The following is a 21,534-nucleotide window of genomic DNA, read 5'->3' on the forward strand; positions in this document are numbered from 1 at the left end:
TTTTTTCGTCCACCTTAATTTCTTCTCATTTACATTGTATTTACATTGTGTCCCCTATACTTTTTATGACATTACGGTAGGTTGGTTCTCATTATTATTGTGTCTAGCAAAAAAAAGTGAACTCATAAAATTTTTATTTATTTCTTTCAACCAAGCCATGTGACTTGTCCATTGTGCAATACTGAGTAACACACAAGCATTAATCAGGACAACAGCACCGGAATTATAACAATGGAAGAGCCTCTTCACAGGGAATGAAAGTTCATTCTGTTTGCGGGCTCCTTTCATAAACTGCTCCACATGTGGCCAAGTAGTTGCCACCCTGAAATTCAGCGTCATGGGAACTCTGGTCATTGTAGAAGGGGTGTGCAAGCAACTGCACAAGCTCTGGTGGAGAAGCCAGCCACTTTTTCCAGGTAGTGGGAACTGGAGCCGGCAACTTTTTCCTGGCCGCTGGCATGCTCTACTAGGGCTGCGTGGTGCCTGCAACCATCCAATGCCTTGGTGCTCAAGAAATCACGGAGTGCACTTTCTACAACTACCAGAAAGCCTACTTGCTCCCTGTAGTAAAACAGGGGCACTTATTAATCAACATCTAAATATAACTATAGCAAGACTTGTAGACATATTACGCAGCGTGAACACAAATGCTTATACTCGTCTTGCAGTGAAGTAAATCTTACTTTTTAGCATAATTTTTCCATAGATTTACACATTGCAAAGCATTTGCTTCCATCTGTATGTCTTTGTCAATGCTATCTAAAATCAGAACATGAAATCATTTTGTATAAAACTTGTACAAAACTAGCCCATCTGATTTTATGGTTACAATGCGAAAGACAGCCTAACATTTTTGCACGCTAATATCAAACTGTAGAAACCAGTCATTTGGAAAAATCATTGTTTTACAAACAGTTTTAGCATACTGCCTTATTTATCTTACTGTGTAATATAAATACTCATGATAGAACTGAGCTTGAGTTGATGAACTTGTACAGTGGTAAAAATAAAGCAGTGGTGGAATACTAGTGGTCACGACGGCATGAAACATTTTTGCTTTTATACCAGGCCCTGGAAACTCGGCACTAGATTTAGTTTGAAAGTACATGCACGCTCGTAGCGGTTGTTGGGCATCCTAAGATCCGGTTGAACGGTGTGAAGTTGAGGTGAATGATCGCATTTATTGGCCATCACAAGTTTTTACAAACAAAAAAATCTACGCCCCGTAAAAACTTCTCTCTTTTGTTTTTGATGTTTTTTCTTATTCCTTAATTTGTGAACTTTAAATCAGGTGAAGCGCGGAGAGTGATTATCTTGCGTTCACAGCACTTGCCTCTGCTCCTTCTTGCCCCTCGCACAGTGATACTAGAAGCTGGATAACACTCTGTTATACCGGTCGGTTGCCGTGTCAACTACGAGAAAGATAAAGACGGCAAGTTGTGGCGGGCAGAGTATGGGCCACGGTGACCTGGGCCGAACAAGTAAACTATGCGTTCGTTGGAGAAGAAAACGCCGCGCCGCGGTGGTCTAGTAGCTAAGGTACTCGGCTACGGACCCGCAGGTCGCGGGTTCAAATCCCGGCTGCGGCGTCTGCATTTCCGATGAAGGCGGAAATGTTGTAGGCCCGTGTACTCAGATTTGGGTGCATGTTAAAGAACTCCGTGAGTTATTTGAAGTATGCATGTGGGAGGTTAAAGAACCCCAGGTGGTCGAAATTTCCGGAGCCCTCCACTACGGCGTCTCTCATAATCATATGGTGGTTTTGGGACGTTAAACCCCACATATCAATCATTTGTTGGAGAAGGCTTAATCGGGCAACACATGTTTCTTGCGGCTTCGCGGTGTGCTAACCCAGGGATTTCTAGTTCCGCGAAAGTTTTTTAGCGTTTCCTAAAAGCGACGGGTGAGCACAAGAACTTGGACCAATTATTGGAGCAGGTATCGATTTTGAACGAGTACATATGAGTAAACCCAGTTCTCCGCAAGCCTGACTGGACTGAGAAAAGTGCAGTGTCGCTTGACTAATTGGTTAAGTTGGCAGCCAAGCTCCTGCTGAGAAAATAGGTTCAATGAAAGGCTTGAATTTGAGTTGGCTCAGCTACATACTTTTAGCTACTTTTACTTTCGGCAACTAGTTCAAATGATGTCAAATAGTTATTGGCCACTTGCTGCTTATGAAATTCATGTAGCCGTAGTTTCAAGTTTTGTCAGTCCTTACTTTATTAGTGTCACTCGAATACACGTGATGGACTAACTGCTCCTAAATATTATTACAGAGAATGTCGATGGAGGCAACGTTTCGACAAGTGAACTTTTCTTCATCAAGGCAACGCTGTTGCTTTCATGAGTACAAGTCAACTTGCCGAAACACTGTTTCCAGCGACGTTCTTTCACGAAGAACTTCTGATCGCTTCAAGCCTCTTCGTGCCTCGGAAGTTCAGCCTCGTTTGATACTCAATTTCTATGCCCGTCATCATAACAAACGTGATTGAGTCATATATATGTCCTATCCTAGATTGTTGATGATTTTAACATTGGTTAAGATATTGGATTCAACGTTTCCTCATTATGTTCATATGTCAGTTGTAAATGCAAGCTGCATCTATAGATTGACACTTTCACACTACGTCTATTTACCTGTTTTTTTTTCGCAAAACATCCAATAAAAAAGCATTTCATTCGTGTCGATTGAGTTGTTCTTACTGAGAAATTAGTCAGCTCAACTTTTGCCCCTTCAGAAACACGAACAAAATTTTAAAAAAGATTACCAAAATTTTATGGCCGCATTGCCCAAGCGGCCAGCAGACCTGCAAGAAGGCACGAGTGCATTCCGCTTGCATGCGAAGTGGGAAAGGAGGCCTACAGCAGCAAGTTCCTCTTCTTCATTTTTGTCCTTTCCCTCTATTTCGCGACCCAACCAGTGACCTCATGAAAGAAATTTCCTGTTCGTGATTTCTTTCTAGTAGGATACCCGGCAACCGCCAGTGGTAAAAGCAGCGCTTCCGCTGCTGAGAGCGAATACATGGGAGGTACAGGGAGTTTCCACCCCCTGATTATACTGTGGAACACTAAAGGAACCTATGCATTGTGCCACTTGTCTTTCCAGCACTTCCTAAAAAAACAAGCTGCCATGGTGGATGCATTCGGTGATGGTTGAAGTGACTCTCCTGGCTACAGCGCCAAGTATCTCACGTACAGTGTGCTTGCCATGCAGAATGGCTGTATTTTACACACTGAGCTGGTGCAAGTCGGAGAGTTAAGCTTTCAGTGCTACTAGTATACTTTTCAAGTGCTAACAAGAGACCTCTTGCTACACGTTTGTTCACCGCCACCTGAAGTCCCATACAATGTCTCCATGGAAAAGCAAAGACTTGCTAAGTGCCTGACTGCTGTTAAGAATCTGGGCATCCACATACGCTCGCTGGCAACAAGTACCATCTGTTTGTGCGAAATTTTTAAGTGAATTTAAGAAACATCACGTTAATAAATGTATATCTTTATGTGAAATTGTTAAATTACTGTTTGAAGAAGGAATGTTGGATGCAACGGGGGCATGGGAGTTTTATCAGTCTTGTAGAAAGCACTGTGTGTGCTCATAACAGCAGGTCCAAGGGACTTTTCAAGCATATTTTTTCTCAAATCAACATCCTAGTGCCAAGCTATACTACCGCAAGCACAAGGCAAACATGCCACACTAGTATGATGTTTGGCACGTTGGTAAAGGTATGAATGTACACTGTTTATAAAGTTAGTGTGGCACATGTACAGTCATTTGGCCCACTCTGATAAATTACCTAAAAGGCTGATGTTTACACATGAGTAACACCTTCAAAACTGGCTTTTTAACTTGTAATCATGGTAGACGATGTTGCAACTTGCAATTTTCCTCTTGCATGCATGATCTAATAACAATATTGAAGACAACCAGCAATAACATACTAGCTTGTAAGAAATTCTGCGACTAGTGTAACTTTGAAGAAACTGGTACCGAAAGTTTCCTGAAACATTTGTATTTCATACTTCATATTTGTAGCGAAAAAAAAACATGTGCAGGTTCAATCAATAAAGTCAGACACAGTACGAGCACTGGTCCTATATATATGTTCCTTATGTCTGCATCTGTTTTTTTTCTACGAATATGAACACAAGTGACTCAAAACAACTAGCCCCCATCACCACTTTGGCTGCTTAAACGTGCTTCGACATTACAAGCAAGCACATCCCCAAATTCTTTCAATAGAGACATTGCTCTCAGAGTAACTTTTCTATTCTACAGTTCTCTATACCAAACGGAGCTTACACGAACATTTTTGTCATCATAGCTCTGATATGCTATCACATTAAAAGCAAGTCCCTCTACTGTACATGAAAATGCGATACCTGGCAGTGTAGTTTAAATAAGGTAAATGACCGGGCATGTAATCTAAGGGTTGTAGTTTTGGTTACTGCAGGTACAAAGCTGTCTTTTTTTCACACTTATGTCACAATTACTACTACAGTACCAATAAAAGAGCACAATTAACGTACTCTAGACATTCCTTGGTTTTTGCATCAGCTAGTTTTCAATAATTTCATATAAGGAGGCTTGAAGGTGACCCTATACATTTTGTATTGTCACCACTGCAGAGGAGCTTTCAGCTGGTGCAGCTAGTAATAACAGTTCAAAAAAGGGGCATGCATCTGATAACGAGTATTGGCTGTTTATTGAACAGATGCGCTTCTAACAAACTGTAGCACTTCAGATGACAAGCAATGACAAGGTAATAGTTAAAGAAAAATTCGTCTGAACAAGCGTGCAATAAATATATGCTAAAAGCACAGCCTAAAAGGAAATATAAGATTGTAACCATGCCGAAGCATGCGTGCTTCTCATGTTAGTGGTCATCACCAGCTGCACTAGATAACTTTTTTATGGTCACATGAACCCTCCCCCCTCCACCAAAATGTGGATTTATATCATTCACGAGGTAGGTTGACCTACCATCAAGTAAATATTTCTTTCATGAGGTGACTTGGTAATATGGTAAACTTGTAATGTGTCCTTTTATGATAGTGACTTTGTCTCTCTTCACCATGCAGGCTATTTTAAGAGCTGTTGGAACTTGCCTTGGACCTCCGTGAACTGTCATCATTTAAAGAGAGCTTTACAAGCAATGAGGCAGCAAAGCCATGGCATATATCCCTCACTTATGAATGGTCATCTAAGGAGGAGCTAATTGCTCAGAGGCACACACGCTTTCCGACGTCATCGAAATCGAATAAGTGACATGCAATCATTCTGATGATGTTGATTTAGGTTCAATGCTCCAAAACAGTGATGCAATAATAATGAGGTACGTTATAGTTAAGGATGCCTAGAATTTCGGTAAAATGATGTTCTCCAACATGCACCTAAATCTAAGTACAAGACCTCAACCATTTTCACCTCCACTGAAAACACAGCCGCTACGGTAGAGATACAGCGTCTTTCGGGTTATCAGTTAAGTACGACGACAACTTGACCACCATGGCGGGTAGTCACCAATACTTAGCACAGCAGCAAAAGCTTACCATAAAACTGGCATCAAATCTATTTTCACGTGTGTGTTATGGCTGGCAGCACACAGACAACCACTGCGTGGATCGAACGAGAGAGCTTCACTAGATTGAAGCAATGTGGAAAGCTCAGTGAAACAGAGAAAATGCAACCGTAGAGATGACGCAGCTGAAGGATTCTCACACTGGTGAATGGGGCAACGTCAAAAGGACGGTTAAACAGAGAGAATGATACCATAGTTATGACGCAGCTGAAGTCTTCTGACACAAGCGCGATGGAAAAAATCTTTTTGGCAGTTGGGCAACCATGCAACTATGACTGATTTGTGGAAAGTGCTGTCAAATGTTATTTTAACGTGTTTCTTATACGGCTGGCAGCATACAGAGAGCCACTTGGTGAACCAATCGAGAAAGCCACAAATGGCTGAAGAAACTGCTTCCCTGGAAGTCAGGCAACGATGCAGCTATAATTTCTTTTTGGGAAGGGCGTGAAACGTTATTTTTACACGTGTGCTACGACTGGCAGCACATAAAAGCCACTTTGTGAATCGAGCTAGAGAGCTACATCATATTTTCGCGTCTGTGTGCTACGGGAGGCAGCCCAAACAGAGCTAGATCTACTTGAGATGACATCACAAGTTTGACAGAATTACTAAATGGGCGCTTTGAGAAATACCCCTCGTTTCTTGTTTGCGTGAGTCTTCTTTTTGGGAGTTGCATCTGTTTGGTAATTGTGCACCTACTTTTTAACAGTTGACTAATAAAAAGTCTGTGATTATCATAATAAGCAATGTGATAAGCAAGCCCTACTTATTATTCTCCTGAATAATCATGCACGAAGCACAACTATTTTGGAGCGAAAGATTGCATAAGAAGTTCATTGAAAAAACAAACCTGTGCAAAACAGGTCTACCTAAAAGGACATGAATGCGGAAATCATTTATGCGCGGATATCCTTGATGCATAGTTGAAAGCACGGGCAGCTTGCAGTTTAATTTCAAGTTAAGATACCAAAGCTTTCACGTGCACACAAAAGTATATCAGAAGCCCACGTAGTCGGCTGACAGGTACTGCTTTCGGGTGACGGTGACTACGCACGCAGGTAATACAAGTGCGTTGCGTCACCTAAGCCCCTAAGCCTATGCCAAATCCATCGCGTGAAGAAGCGGTTCTCTAGAAAATTATATTTCCTGGAAGAAGACATAGGATGACGTTGCTGGAACTGGAACTTCAAAATGTTTTTGTTTTGTTTATTTGATACACTATTATCTGTGCACTTCTCTTTCAACCGCGACGCCGTTCTTCAGCAAGCAGCACCGCGGAGTGCAGGCACACGCATCGGAAGTCTTTGTGCCGAGTTATGCAGCAGTCCGGACTTTCCCGAACAACTTGCGGAATGTCCGGACAGCAGAGTTGTTCAAGGGCCGTTGGCACTGCTCCACCAAGCCCGCTGTCGCACCTGCACTCGCGAAAAGCGGCCTAAGTTATCGTTATCGTGGACACCGCACAAACACCGTGAAATGAAAGACAATCACGAAATTGTTTCAACGCTCGTGATTTTGCAGCACAATGTACAAGTTACACGCGCGACAGAGCAAACGCGGACGCGAGGACGCACAAGTATCGAACAAAATGGGCTACCTAAATCATTTACACTTACCCGTCATCATTGACATCGTCATGGAAGTCCGGTGAGTCAGGTGGCGGCGGATCACTGCTGTCATCTTCGGCACGAAGCGCAGAATCCCAAAACGCCGTGTCAATCTATGGTTCGAAAACCATTTCATCGCTCATTCGGCGCAAACTATCTTCAAGTTCGGGGTCAATGATGAGCAGTGATCCAAACACTGTGAAACAAAACATAGGCTGCTCGTGTTAAGCGCACAAACAGATGATCACCCACCTGGTCCAGCCGCGGTCAATCGCCTGACTGCCGGCGGCTCTGCTCTGGCTTTGACTTACCGGAAGCAGACGACAAAACATCACGCACGCGTTCTGCCACGTCACATCGTGACGCAGGCTCCGTGAAGGTAGAGCTTAGCCCCGAGCGCTCGAAGAAAAGGTTGAGGGTGAAAGGCGGAGCAGAAGGAGGTATCTTTTCAGTACTCGTAGCTCCGTTATTAATGGGTGTTTTGATTTAATTATGGTGGCATTGATTTGCTCCAGTAGTGGTTTAATAAAAAACGGAGTGTGAAAACACCGTTTCAGGGAACCTTCAAAAAACGTTATTGAGCCTCGTTGCCTCGTGCTCACCGTCGATGGTTGTGCCGATTTGTAGACTGTGAACGCTTCCGCGCAGCCCATACCTCTGCCTGCAGGAGTTAAATTGGCAAGCTTTCAAGAGCAAAGTACTCTCACCATACGGTCACTTGAACTGCCGGTGAATGTAAAGAAACCCCACACCAATTCTTACCCTGATTATTCTGCCAGCATTGACCGAATGATCAACAAGTCACTTCCTTCTAGTGAACGGAAGTGAACTTCTTTGAAGGAAGTGAACAAGTCACTTCCTTCAAGTCTCTTTTGAGTTTATGAATTTTTGTGGTCATGATGGCTTGGTATTTATTCTGTTCAAATACTGTAAATCGGGTGATTTCTTCGTTCGATAAAGTGTTGTGGCGGAGAATGGTGTTGGTCATAGCGACCAGTTTCTTTACCTGCTTATCACTGTAATAAGAGCGATTTCCGTTAATTTAAGAGATGCCTCAAGGAGAACATTTTTCCATGTCATTTGGTCGTGTTCACCTAGATTTGTAGCGGCTGGTGTGAGGGAGAGTGTCTTACCCTAGGGGGCTATTCTAGCATGAAGGTACACTTGCAATGTTGATTTATGCATTTCATGTCTAATTCGTTTGTCAGCAAGTTTTCGTTGTTTAAGGAAAGTGGCACTGCAACTGGGAAGAGATGAGCTGGACTTACATTTCAGAAGTCAGTCTTCTTTTGAGTGCGGGGATGGCACTGATGAGGTGCGCAGGTTGTAGTTATGTCCGGCAGGCCTTCGGCGTTGGGCTTTCGGCGAACGTGTTCGTAGGCAGTTCCGGGGTCCACAATAGGGGGACGCGGTTTCGTAGTTCGGCAGGCTTCTCTTTGAGGAGTGGTGTAGTGGTGCTGTCGTGTAGTGCTTTTGGTCTCGACACCTGATATAGAGGGACGCGTGTTGGCTGTTCAGCAGACTTCCCCCCTAGTAGTGGTGCGCTGTTGATGATGGTGAGGGGGTGCTTGTGGCTCGCGGGAGTCACTGTTTCGCCGATCCTCGGGAACTCATCTGTAATGTTGGGTGGGTGTGGCTTCTGGTGTGGGGCTCCTGGTGTATGTTGATATGCAGAGTTCTTGTCCGGGGTCTCTTGTTGTGTTGAACGGATATTGACGGGAGCTGCTGGTTGAGCCGACCACCCGCCCCGCCACGGTGGGCTAGTGGCTAAGGTACTCGGCTGCTGACCCGCAGGTCGCGGGTTCAAATCCCGGCTGCGGCGGCTGCATTTCCGATGGAGGCGGAAATAGTGTAGGCCCGTGTGCTCAGATTTGGGCGCACGTTAAAGAACGCCAGGTGGTCGAAATTTCCGGAGCCCTCCACTACGGCGTCTCTCATAATCATATGGTGGTTTTGGGACGTTAAACCCCACATATCAATCAATTGAGCCGACCACCCCGTTGTAGCTTCCAAGTCTGCGCGACCGAAAGCACTCTTGAGGGTTTCGGCGATCAAAGCGACGCCCATAAAACTCGGATGAAGCCCATCCGAGGCAAGAAAGCGTCTTGGTGGCAACTGCTAAATTTGGTAGTCGATGTATGACACCACCTTGCTGGGTCCTCGGCAGTAGGCCTTGACTGTCTCGTTGAATTGACGAGCGTCCCGGTTGAAGCAGTGCACAAATTGTTCGTTCGATCGTTCCTGGTGTAGGTTGAGGTAACGGGGCAGCACGCATGAAACAACGAGCCTTTTGAGTTCCTGGCGTGATCGAAGCGTGTTGTTCACTAGGCGGCGAAGGCGGCGAAGCGATTCCCCTAGTCCGTATGACGCAAGCTCGCTCGTACCGACGTGAAAAACGAGCGTGGTCACAGATCGTGGTATGCCGGCAAGCTCTTTCTCGATGTCGAATGTGGAGGCTCAGCGGATTGAAATGATCGCAGGTGTCGTCTTCTCATGCGGGTTCAAATGCCGATGTAAATACCTTGTTTGCGAGTTTCTGATGATGGCTGATGTTGGTGCATGTTTAGGGAACTTCCGTGAGACTTGCTCGACTGGAGGTGCGCCTGTGGCCGGTCTTGTGTAGTCAGGCATGGTGGTTGAGTGGCCGTAGCGTTGCATATAGTTCAGTAGATCCTCCGTGAGCGGTCACAACGTGGTTTATTTCGACGTTTCGGCCTAGAGTCTGGCCTTCATCAGGAATAAAGGTACAGTTTGTTGGTGCTCAGCTTCATACAATCTCAAATCAGAGGGGAATAAAGGAGGAAAAAGACAGAAAAAAAGACAAAAAATAAAAGAAAAAAGAAGGAAAAAGAAAAAAAAAGAGAAAAAAAGATATAAGGTGGACTCCCCTCGGGCACCTCCCTTCCACTCTACTTTCCACTTCCACTTCATCTCTCTCCCCTTTCTCCCCTTCACCTTTCTGATGTCAGTGGTCTGTGTATGCTTCCTTTCACTAACGCATTCTTCCCGACCAGACGGCGCCTCCTGGCACTGGTGGTTTGGTGTGGGGCAAAAAAGAGCTTTTTTAGCAAGTTCTAAGCCTTTACCTGCTCGGATCCCTGTCAACATTTTGTCGTAGAAAGAGTGGTACCGCGTATTGAGGCAGAGGCTGGTAAGCGCGCATGTTAGGAAGTTTTAGGCTTTTAACTAATCGGGGTCCCGTCAACATTTCGTCGTAGAAAGAGGGGTTCCGCGTATTGCGGCAGAGACTGGTAAGCGGGCGCAAGGCGAATTCTTTGCCCGTTTCTGGATTACCCGTGCATAGGGGGCCTCCCGGCTGTGCACAAGGTTGCTGTTAGGCATGGCACAATTGATTGGGTAGTAAAATAAAACAGAAAACAGACGACAGCTGCACTTAGGAAGAGTAGTTACACATGGAATCGTTTTGAGTTGTCCAGTGCCCTTCGCAGCTGCAGTGCCGTGAACTCAGTTACTATTTTCATTATTGCCGTTATTGTTTTCTAATGCTTTAACTACTGCAAGTGTTCCAGGATTCTCATTTATTCCTCTATCGAGGGTGTTAAATCGGTGGATAAGGTATGACTCTCGTTGTGCACGTTCTCAATATGATTTAAATCCCGTCTCTAAGAGCGTTACTGATAGTTTGTCGAATGCATGGTCGGGAAGGTTGTGATGTTTTGATAGAGGTAGACTTGGGGCTGATTTCGCATGGGCTCTGTGACTATTGAAGCGAATCCTAAATGGTGTTTCTGTTTGTCCGATGTACTGCATACCACACACGTTGCATTCGAGTAGGGTACCACATTAGAGGAATCGCATGTTAGGTTTCCTCGTATGTTAATCGAAAACTTGGATTGTGTGCTGGTTGCTTTGTGTGTTTCTCGCATCACCTTACATACAAGACATCGTGGCTTTAAACAAGGTCAGCCTGAATTATTGGGGGGTGATGTCTTAATTTGAGAGTGAACAAGTGTGTCTTTGAGGTTACATGGTCGTCGGTAAACGACGCCTGGAACAGATGGAAATGCGCGTTTCAGACGTTCACTTTCTTCCAGAATGTTGTAATGTCATTTAAGGATTTTGTTTACATTGGGGAAGTTTGTGCTGTAAGTCAAGTGGAGGTTTGTTCGTTGTGCGTCTTCTTGCAGTGGTCGCTTCATAAGTAAGTCTTCACGCTTTAGTTTTCTCGCTTTTTGAACAGCGTCATTAATTACATGTGGGGGTGTTTTTGTTTCTCGAGCATAAGAGCATAACTACACCACTCCTCAAAGGGAAGCCTGCCGAACTACGAAACCGCGTCCCCCTATCGCGGGCCTCGGAACTGCCTACGAACACGTTCGCCGGGAGCCCAACGCCGAAATCCATCCCACAACGACGAAGGCCTGCCAGACATAACTACAACCTGCGCACCTCATCAGTGCCATCCCCGCACCCAAAAGAAGATTGACTTCTGAAATGTAAGTCCAGCTCATCACTTCCCAGTTGCAGTGCCACTTTCCTTAAAGTACGAAAACTTGCTGACAAACGAATTAGACATGAAATGCATAAATCAACATTGCAAGTGTACCTTCATGCTACAATAGCCCCCAAGGGTATGACACTCTCCCTCACACCAGCCGCTACAAATCTAGGTGAACACGACCAAATGACATGGAAAAATGTTCTCCTTGAGGCATCTCTTAAATTAACGGAAATCGCTCTTATTACAGTGATAAGCAGGTAAAGAAACTGGTCGCTATGACCAACACTATTCTCCGCCACAACACTTTATCGAACGAAGAAATCACCCGATTAACAGAATTTGAACAGAATAAATACCAAGCCATCATGACCACAAAAATTCATAAACTCAAAAGAGACCATGTGCCCGAACCCGCGTTCCCTGATATAGTTCCTTATCACTACAACACCACCACCCAGGAAACCACTAACGGTACAAACGAGCACCCATCTAGGAACACACCCTGTGACACTGTGTTTGGAAACTTATCGGACACGAGCTTGTCACCTGACGAAGAAAAACTGCTATCTAAGGGACTAAGCTTCTGCCCGACCACAAAATTTTTCAATGAATTCCCCTTGCTCCGAGACCTCGACAACTTCGCTCGAAGCTTAAGGTTGCGCGAATATTTCTTGAAGAAGCCTTCTAACCACGAAACAATTCACCGTCGTAAATCAAATGATTGGACACCGAACAGCATTCGAGACAAGTGCTTGAAACTTTATATCACCGCAGTACAGAAACATATAGTATACGAATACCACAGACAGAAAGGAAACCGAGAAAACTTGACAAAATCTGAAAAAATAAGTATGAAAAATTTGGCATCTAGGACAGACATAACAATAGAACCCGCTGACAAAGGAGGAGCAATTGTAGCCCTTAATACAACCAACTACTTGCAAGAATACCGCCAACTAGACGACTCAAGAATTTACGAACGCCTCCCAGGTGATCCGACAGACGAATACAAACGTACCGTATCAACAGAACTAAAAAAAACTGTTGGATGCAGAAACGATAACCGACACTGACCACAAACTGATGCGAGTAGCATACCCTCGTCCAGGTCACTTCTACATCCTCCCAAAAATTCATAAACCTGGTAACCCAGGTCAACCAATCATATGAGGCATCGGTACAATAACTGAACCCATATCAGGGTACGTGGACAAACTAATAAGCCACATTCAATGCACCCTCGAGACTAGCATAAAAGACACCACACATTTTCTTCGAGACATTGCAGGTCGGTGTGTGCCAGAAAACTCGTACTTGGTTACTCTTGATGTCTCTTCATTGTATACAAATATTCCTCACGATGACGGCATAGCTGCATTACAAAACATGTACACAAACCATACACAATCTAACACCCCAGATTTCTCTGCCATCGCAACTTTGACGAGGATGGTCCTCGAATATAATTCATTCGAGTTTAACCAACAGTATTTTCGACAAATAAGCAGGACCGCTATGGGCACCAAAATGGCACCCAATTATGCCAACATATTTATGGGAAAGCTAGAATCTGATATTCTTGCACAAAGTTCCTTGAAACCAATGTTATACAGAAGATACATAGACGACATCTTTCTTATTTGGACCCACAGCGAGGACGAACTTCTCAGCTTTATCGACACCTAAAATGCTGTACATCCGAACATACACTTCACACACACATACTCGCAAGTAACTGTATATTTTCTTGATGTTACCATAACAATAGAAGAAGAGACGCTCTCTACAACCCTATGTTGCAAACCAAAGGATCGACAACAATACCTCCATTACCAAAGCGATCACCCCCGCCACTGTAAAAACAGTATTCCATACAGCCAGGCTCACCGGTTTAAGCGAATCTGCTCTAGAGACGTTGACTTTGACACGAGCTCCCAGAGGCTAAAACTTATGCTCGAGAAACAAAAATACCCCCCACATGTAATCAATGACGCTGTTCAAAAAGCGAAAAAACTAAAGCGTGAAGACGTACTTATGAAGCGACCACCGCAAAAAAACTCACAACGAACAAACCTCTGCTTGACTAACAGCACAAACTTCCCCAATGTAAACAAAATTCTTAAACGACAATACAACATTCTGGATTAAAGTGAACGTCTGAAACGCGCATTTCCATCTTCTCTAGGCGTCGTTTACCAGCGACCACGTAACCTCAAATACACACTTGTCCACTCTCAAAATAACACATCACCCCCCAATAATTCATGCCGACCTTGTTTAAAGCCACGATGTCTTGTATGTAAGGTGATGCGAGAAACACACAAAGTAACCAGCACACAATCGAAGTTTTCGATTAACATACGAGGAAACCTAACATGTGATTCCTCTAATGTCGTATACCTACTCGAATGCAACGTGTGTGGTATGCAGTACATCGGACAAACAGAAAATCCATTTAGGATTCGCTTCAATAATCACAGAGCCCATGCGAAATCAGCCCCAAGTCTACCTCTATCAAAACATCTCAACCTTCCCGACCATGCATTCGACAAACTATCAGTAACGCTCTGAGAGACGGGATTCAAATCAAATCAAGAACGTGAACAACGACAGTCATACCTTATCCACCAATTTAACACCCTCGAAAGAGGAATAAATGAGAATCCTGGAACACTTGCAGTAGTTAAAGCATTAGAAAACAATAACAGCAATAATGAAAATAGTAACTGAGTTCACGGCACTGCAGCTGCGAAGGGCACTGGACCGCTCAAAACGATTCCAAGTGTAACTACTCTTCCTAAGTGCAGCTGTCGTCTGTTTTCTGTTTTATTTTACTACCCAATCAATTGTGCCATGCCCAACAGCAACTCTGTGCACAGCCGGGAGGCCCCCACTTCACGCGTAATCCAGAAGCGGGCAAGGAATTCGCATTGCGCCCGCTTACCAGCCTCTGCCGCTATACGCGAAACCCGTCTTTCTACGACGAAATGTTGACGGGACCCCGAGTAGTTAAATGTTTAAAACTTACTAACATGCCCGCTTACCAGCCTCTGCCCCAATACGCGGTACCTCTTTTTCTACGACGAAATGTTGACAGGGCTCCGAGTAGTTAAAGGCTTAAAACTTCCTAAAAAATCTCTTTTTTGCCCAACACCGAACCGCCAGTGCCAAGAGGCGCCATCTGGTCGGGAAGAATGCGTTAGTGAAAGGAAGCATACACAGACCACTGACATCAGAAAGGTGAAGGGGAGCAAGGGGAGAGAGATGAAGTGGAAGTGGAAGGAAGAGTGGAAGGGGGCGCCCGGGGGGAGTCCACCTTATAATATTTTTTTCTCTTTTCTTTCTTTTTCCTTCTTCTTTTCTTTTTTTTCTTTTTTCTGTCTTTTTCCTCTTTCCTTTCCCTCTGACTTGAGATTGTATAAAGCTGAGCACCAACAAACTGTACCTTTCATCCTGATGAAGGCCAGACTCTAGGCCGAAACGTCGAAATAAACCACGTTGTGACCGCTCACGGAGGATCTACTGAACTATATGCAACGCTACGGCCACTCAACCGCCTTGCCTGCCTATATATATATATATATATATATATATATATATATATGACAACTGTTCGTAAACCCTCACGAAGACCAGTCCACCGGTCGAAATCTTTATCAATAAAATAAAACAACCGCTAAGTTGTGTTTCTCCTCTTCCTAAGTACGTTTGGCCCATTGGAAAAACTTCTTCAATATATATATATATATATATTTGCCATCCCACACGCGAAATTGTTGGTACGCCACTGTTTGAAACTTTGTGAGTCGTTACGTCTAAAGCTGTCACTGAAATACATGTTATGGATTAAATTGTTCTAGCAATCAGTACAAGAAATGTCGCTCGGTCCAACGCTTTGACAAATGAAGCTTTCTTCGCAAGGCAGCGCTGTTGCGCTGACCCGGATAAGTGAACTTGCCAAAACATTGTTTCCGTGAAGTTCTCTCTTGAATTCGGGTGGGCATGCGAATGCGAATATATTGAAGGTATAGGGAGCTTGCACCCCCTGATTTAACACTTGACAACCTACACTGCATCTCAGGAGTTTCCTTCAGCACAGCGATGCTACAAGGCCTCTTCACCAGTAAGAAAGGTGATCAGCCTCTCCACATGTACTCATCTGTGCCGCGTCGTATGCCAAGCGTCCTCCTGTTTCACGGCTGTTGTGTGCATGTATTCGAGAAGGAGATAACAACATTTAAAAAAAAATCCGACATGGCTGCCCCTACGGACGCTTGTGCCCTCCACCTCGAGGTAGCACGTCATCCTCATGCGCTCAGTGCTTGTAAGTTGAAAGCTTTCAGTTGTATTTGGTCAATACTTATGTCAAGGCACTTCGGCAGGAATGTATTCGTGACTGCATTGCGCTGATTCCATGAACCGCTAGCGAATTCTTGGCGTGTAGGTCTTAGCACACGAGCTTTATAAACAACTCATCTTGCCAATAACGACACAGCCTAACTCATGCTTTGTCTTGATTGTGAGATGACACTATATGATCTGTTTTTTTTTTTGTGAGCGTTTTTTAATGCCTCAAGGTCAAGTTCGCATTGAAGCGGGATATCATCTGTAACAGATAACCGGTCCACAGAAGTTAGACAGAGATGACCCGTTCATTCAGCATGGAGGCATGGCTGTCCCTCTTCTAGAGCGTGCCTTTCCCCACTTCATCCTCTTCGACAGTCTGGCCCGCTCCAAGAGAATATTTAGCAACCTCCTCCCAGGAGCTTAGGATGAGTCGCACGCATCGATGAAGTCTGCACCACTCCAGGCTGCTCCGATCCAGATTATTAGACATCGTCCCAGTGGGTCCCAAGAGGGATCGTACCCACCGAGAGCAGAGTACGTGTTAAAGTGAAATTGCTTTGCTACCAAGTGTCAGTGCACTAAGGCTGTTAATTTGCGTCTGTCGCAGCCCTTGCCGTCTGTGTAACCGATGCTGTTGAGATGGAGGCTGTTCTTGACGTGTGTTAGGACGACATACTCGGAGTGCAGAATTACGATGACGTGATGCCTGTCGTGGTGGTAGCCCAAAAGGCGGCTGGTCTGGGACGAGTTGTTCAAGGCCGGCGTCACCAACACGCTGGTGCTGACGACGCCGATCCACGCGGCAGTGATGAGCATTGACCTGCTTGCCTGGCGTATCAGCCTTTTCCAAGTTCCTGCAGCTAGGAACTGAGTAATTAGGTTCATGAAACTTCTTTTCTGTGGAGATACCTTGCTCCGATACAGATAGATCGTGGCGCTTGTTTGAGGTTCGTGAAGGCACTTTATCGCTCCTGATGGTACGAAAACCCCACATTGAAGGTACGTCAGTGTGCGTTGTATAAGTATTCCGGCTCAAGACAAACAGTGTGCAAGACAGGCGCTGGATGCTGTCAGATGACAAGGGTCCTAGTACCAACCAGTCAAACATTGTCTCTATCGCTGTTAGCGTTTAAGTTACGTGGTCGATTTTGCCGATGGTGACCTTCCAATAGTCGTTCGATTCTATGATGACACTAGTCTCGCCCGGTTGCCACGTACTTGATTAAAAGCAGTCAGTTACGTTCTACTCCTGTTCGAGAAGTAGGTGCAAAGCGTTGGAGTCGAATGGTGGGCTTGGGACAACGCAATTTTCGGGAATCGTTAACGCTTCTAAGATAACCGCTGAATTGTTTAACTGGCTTCGAAGCCGCACGTTGACAAGCTCAGTGCAAAGTTGCCTTCATGACTTGGATGCTCCAAACGTTTCAAGGGAGAGTTCTTCTTTTCCAATGACGGAGCACTGAAGCAACCTTGCAGGTTTGCACGAATGTAGGTGCACTGACTGCCGCTGTCCAGAAGTAGCCACACGAGGAGTCAGTGGCCTCCACAATCTGCCCGAATTCAGTCTGCCTGTAACAATAAGTGAGTGTACTCAACGTGACTCTGGGAGGTAGTGACCGTCCGCTTGGTTAATGGGGGTAATTGAGAAAAGTCTGGAAATCCTGCGTTCGGGTGCGGATTTTCGGCTGGGCGTGATAACTCACAGACGATGGTCAGGTGTCGTCGCTGGCAGGTACCACACTAAGGTTGAATGACTTCCTGCACATTCTGGCGATGTCGTTTCATGTTTCACAGCGGAAGCAACAATTGGTGTACTGTAGCCTTGCCCGCTTCTCTTCAGCCGATAGGTTGGCATTGAAGGCAGCGATCATGTGATCCTTGCTGTGACAGGGTGGGCACGCCAGCCTAACAGGCGAGGTAGACCCCGTTAGTGTGGATTCCGACAGTATAGTTTTACCACCATACATTGCTTCGGATATGTGGGTTCTGGCTTCGTCTTGCGACAAACTACAAGATTGTAACCGGCCCTCCTCCCGCATTTCCACATGAATGTAGAGAAACGTTAGTAACTCCTTGGCTAGCTGCGTTCGGTCTTCAGGCATTTCGGCGATACTAGAGACGCAGTTTGATTCGTTCAATTTCAGCCTGTACGTAATGGCAAGGTTCTCCGACAGATATTGCATTATGACATGGTTGAAAACCACAGTGTACTGGTCGGGCGCTACTCTTTGGCCTCCCATTGCACTAACTTTGAACTGCACACTATCGTGCAGCAAGTGAAGCCTTCGGATGTCTGACGAGCTTTTAACAGGGCTTAGCGCGAGGAGATTATCAACCTGCTCGTTCACAAGGAGATCCTGGCGTCCAAAGCAATCTGTGAGGGTCTTGATTGTAAGATCATAATTTTGCTCTGCTAAACTAATGCCGGCGACAGCTCGCTTCGCGCTTCCAGTTAAGTAAGTGAGGAGGTACTTGAATTTTTCGATGCGCGGTAGCCCGGTATTCTTGTGGATCGTAGCGTAGAAATGATCCTAAAAAGACTGCCATTCACAAAGACTGCCATCAAAAGTTGGTATCTAGAGCTTTGGCAGTTGAACCGCAAGTGGATGGCGCACTCTCACCTGCCCTGCTGCTTCGCCGGAGCTCGAAAGTTTTAGGTTACTTGGCCCAGGTCCAGTGGCTCGTCACCACGTTGTGTCTGCCTTCTTATATTCCTGTAGCCAGAACTCGCACGTGACACGGCGTAAAAAATGTTTCCTTGTACTCGAGTGCTGTTTCCACTTCATGATCCATGCTTTTTTTGTCCGTTGCAGCCTGAAGTACGTCGTAGAGCCTCGAAAGTGCTGCTTCTTTCTCCTTTAGCAATCCTATGTGGCCAGTAATCTGGGAAGCATCAGGATCCGGTTGATACAGCAGGTCTGATAACAGTGCTAGGGCTCGGGTGACACCACCTCTGATCGATCCGTGCTTCTTTCGCAAAATGGTCAGTGGTCGTCATGGCCGTGACGTTCAGGGAAGTCTCTGAAGGGGCAGATCCCGGGATTTGTGCGCTAAATGTACCAGATAAGTGGTCCGCAGACGTCAGACGGATACAACCCGTTTATTCAGCATGAAGCCTAAGCTGTCCCTTTTCTAGACCATGCCTGTCACCACTTCATCCTCTTCAACAGTCTGCCCCACTCCAAGCAAATATTTTGCAACATCATCTATGCATGGGTACTGCCATGTTGATTTGTAAGCTCAGTTCCTGGAGATTACTGATAAAGCTCTTAGTGGAATAGTACGTAATTGTGATGAATATAATTGACTGATTGATTGATTGATTGATATGTGGGTTTAACATTCCAAAACCACCGTATGATTATGAGAGACGCCGTAGTGGGGGGCTCCAGAAATTTCGACCACCTGGGGTTCTTTAACGTGCACCCAAATCTCAGCACACGGGCCTACAACATTTCCGCCTCTATCGAAAATGCAGCCGCCGCAGCCAGGATTCGATCCCGCAACCTGCGGGTCAGCAGCCGAGTACCTTAGACACAAAAGCACCACGGTGAGGCATGTGACGAAAATAAACATATTTCTTATTGATGTACTTCAGCAGCCTTCGAAATAAGAACAAATATCTGATCTGGTTAGTTGTAAGTGATTTTCTGCAGAACTATATTCTCCTGCGCAAGCATCTGACTCGCTTACACCATGTAATTTTGGCAGAGCTCAGCAGTATATGTGAGACGGGCTATAAGAATCACGTGTAAAGCTATTGGGGTTTGGTTCAAAAACAAATATGACCACAGTGTTCTCCTAAACTTAGGCGTTACCGCAAATGTAATGGCGCACAGTGTGTTTATTGAATACTGGCAAAGACGGCCTTTGGCTCTTGAAGTCCTCAGCTATGGACAAACTTTGACTCCCGTTTATTAAATCAATCCACACTCCCTTTGTTCTGCAGCTTCAGTTGCCAAATTTAACCTGCGCTCGTGAATTCGCAGCCAATCATCATGTCAACTAGATGATAAAGATTGCCCGGTTGCGCTTGCACCAACATTCCAGATACCACTCCGACCTCAGTCAGAGTTCGTGACCACGTGCTGGCGAAACAGCCGTTTAGTTTTACACCCTGATCAATTCAAGGGTCGTCGTCACATGTACGTACCATCAACAGCAATACTTTGCGGGACGCGAAATGCCCACTAAAAATAAATTGCCGCTTTATCTGGGTATGTGATTTTGAAATAAATGTTCCGTAGTGCACTTAGAATTCCGGCCACTACAGGCATCAGCTTCACTATAAACATTAAGCACTGATATAGGAAACATTCACATTTGCGCAAACTTTTGCGGTTGATAGTACATTAGCTGCGTCAATTTTCTTTCTCATGACCAGGCTCTCGGTCTTTCGCTAAAATGGTCGTTCTGAAATTCTGCTGCGCAAGGCGTAGTTTACTCTGGCAAGGGCAATCTTATATTAATTTGCTGTCGTCTGTTCCTGTCCATTATATGCTAGGTGTGAGAACCAGGCACACTATCTTGCGATAGCCACAGGTGCTGCAAATTCGCGGTGGTTCACGTGTTCTCCACTACGCAAACGAAAGGTGTGGCTTAAGCGCTAAAGGCAGGAGAGCTGCATCGGCCGCTGCGAAGGCCAGCTGCTGTCACCAGCGTTGGCAAATTGTTGTTGCCCAAGATCACAGATTCCACATGTCACAATTCCTTGGCTGCCCTTCCTTCATCACACAAAATTTTTAACAAAAAAACTGTTTTTTTGGCATCTGAATTTATAATTGTTCTTCCTTTAATTATTGATGGGATGCAGCTAACCATGTGCATATAGTGCTGACCTGTTTTTTGTTTATTAGCGAGAAACAAATTAGTTGCTCTGTGTTTTCTGCTGTTTTTCGTGAATAATCATATTTCACAAATAATTACATAACTGACAGCTCTAGTTTGGTAATATTCCTCACTGCTTATTTTCGTTAAATAGTGACGGCTGACTGATCGTCAAGTAATCTGTGAGATACTCTTACCGAGCGAGAACTGACCTTTGCTAGCAGTGGGTACTTCTCGTTGGCAAGAGTAATGTGTTGGTAATAAAACCTCCCTAGACACAACTAATATTCGCCACAATGTTGTAAGGTTCATTATTCTCTTTTTACGTAAATTAACAACCTCGCTTGCGTGCTAACATGGAATTGGCATCAGTGCACTGATGTTACAAGATACCAACTGGTAGGCGAGTATTGACGCTCCAGATGAAACATGCGCTAGCATACTGTATTACGTACATTTGTTCGACGTCGCGTTACAGTAGCAGTAACTTTGGACACCTCATTGTTCTCAACGTGGCCATCAGCCGCCACTCTGTACATGACCAACCAATCAACTTGCACAAGATAATGAATCGCAGCTATTTAATGAAAGAGAAGAAATGCAACGCCAGCAGATACTCGCGCTTGTTACTCATCAGAGTAATTACAAGGGTACATGATTATTCCTGGAACGTTTTCATTACTGAGCACTTAGCTTCACAGCAGAGATTATC

The sequence above is a fragment of the Rhipicephalus microplus genome, chromosome 6 (genome assembly GCF_043290135.1).
Source record: "Rhipicephalus microplus isolate Deutch F79 chromosome 6, USDA_Rmic, whole genome shotgun sequence".
In the NCBI taxonomy this organism is placed as follows: Eukaryota; Metazoa; Arthropoda; class Arachnida; order Ixodida; family Ixodidae; genus Rhipicephalus; species Rhipicephalus microplus.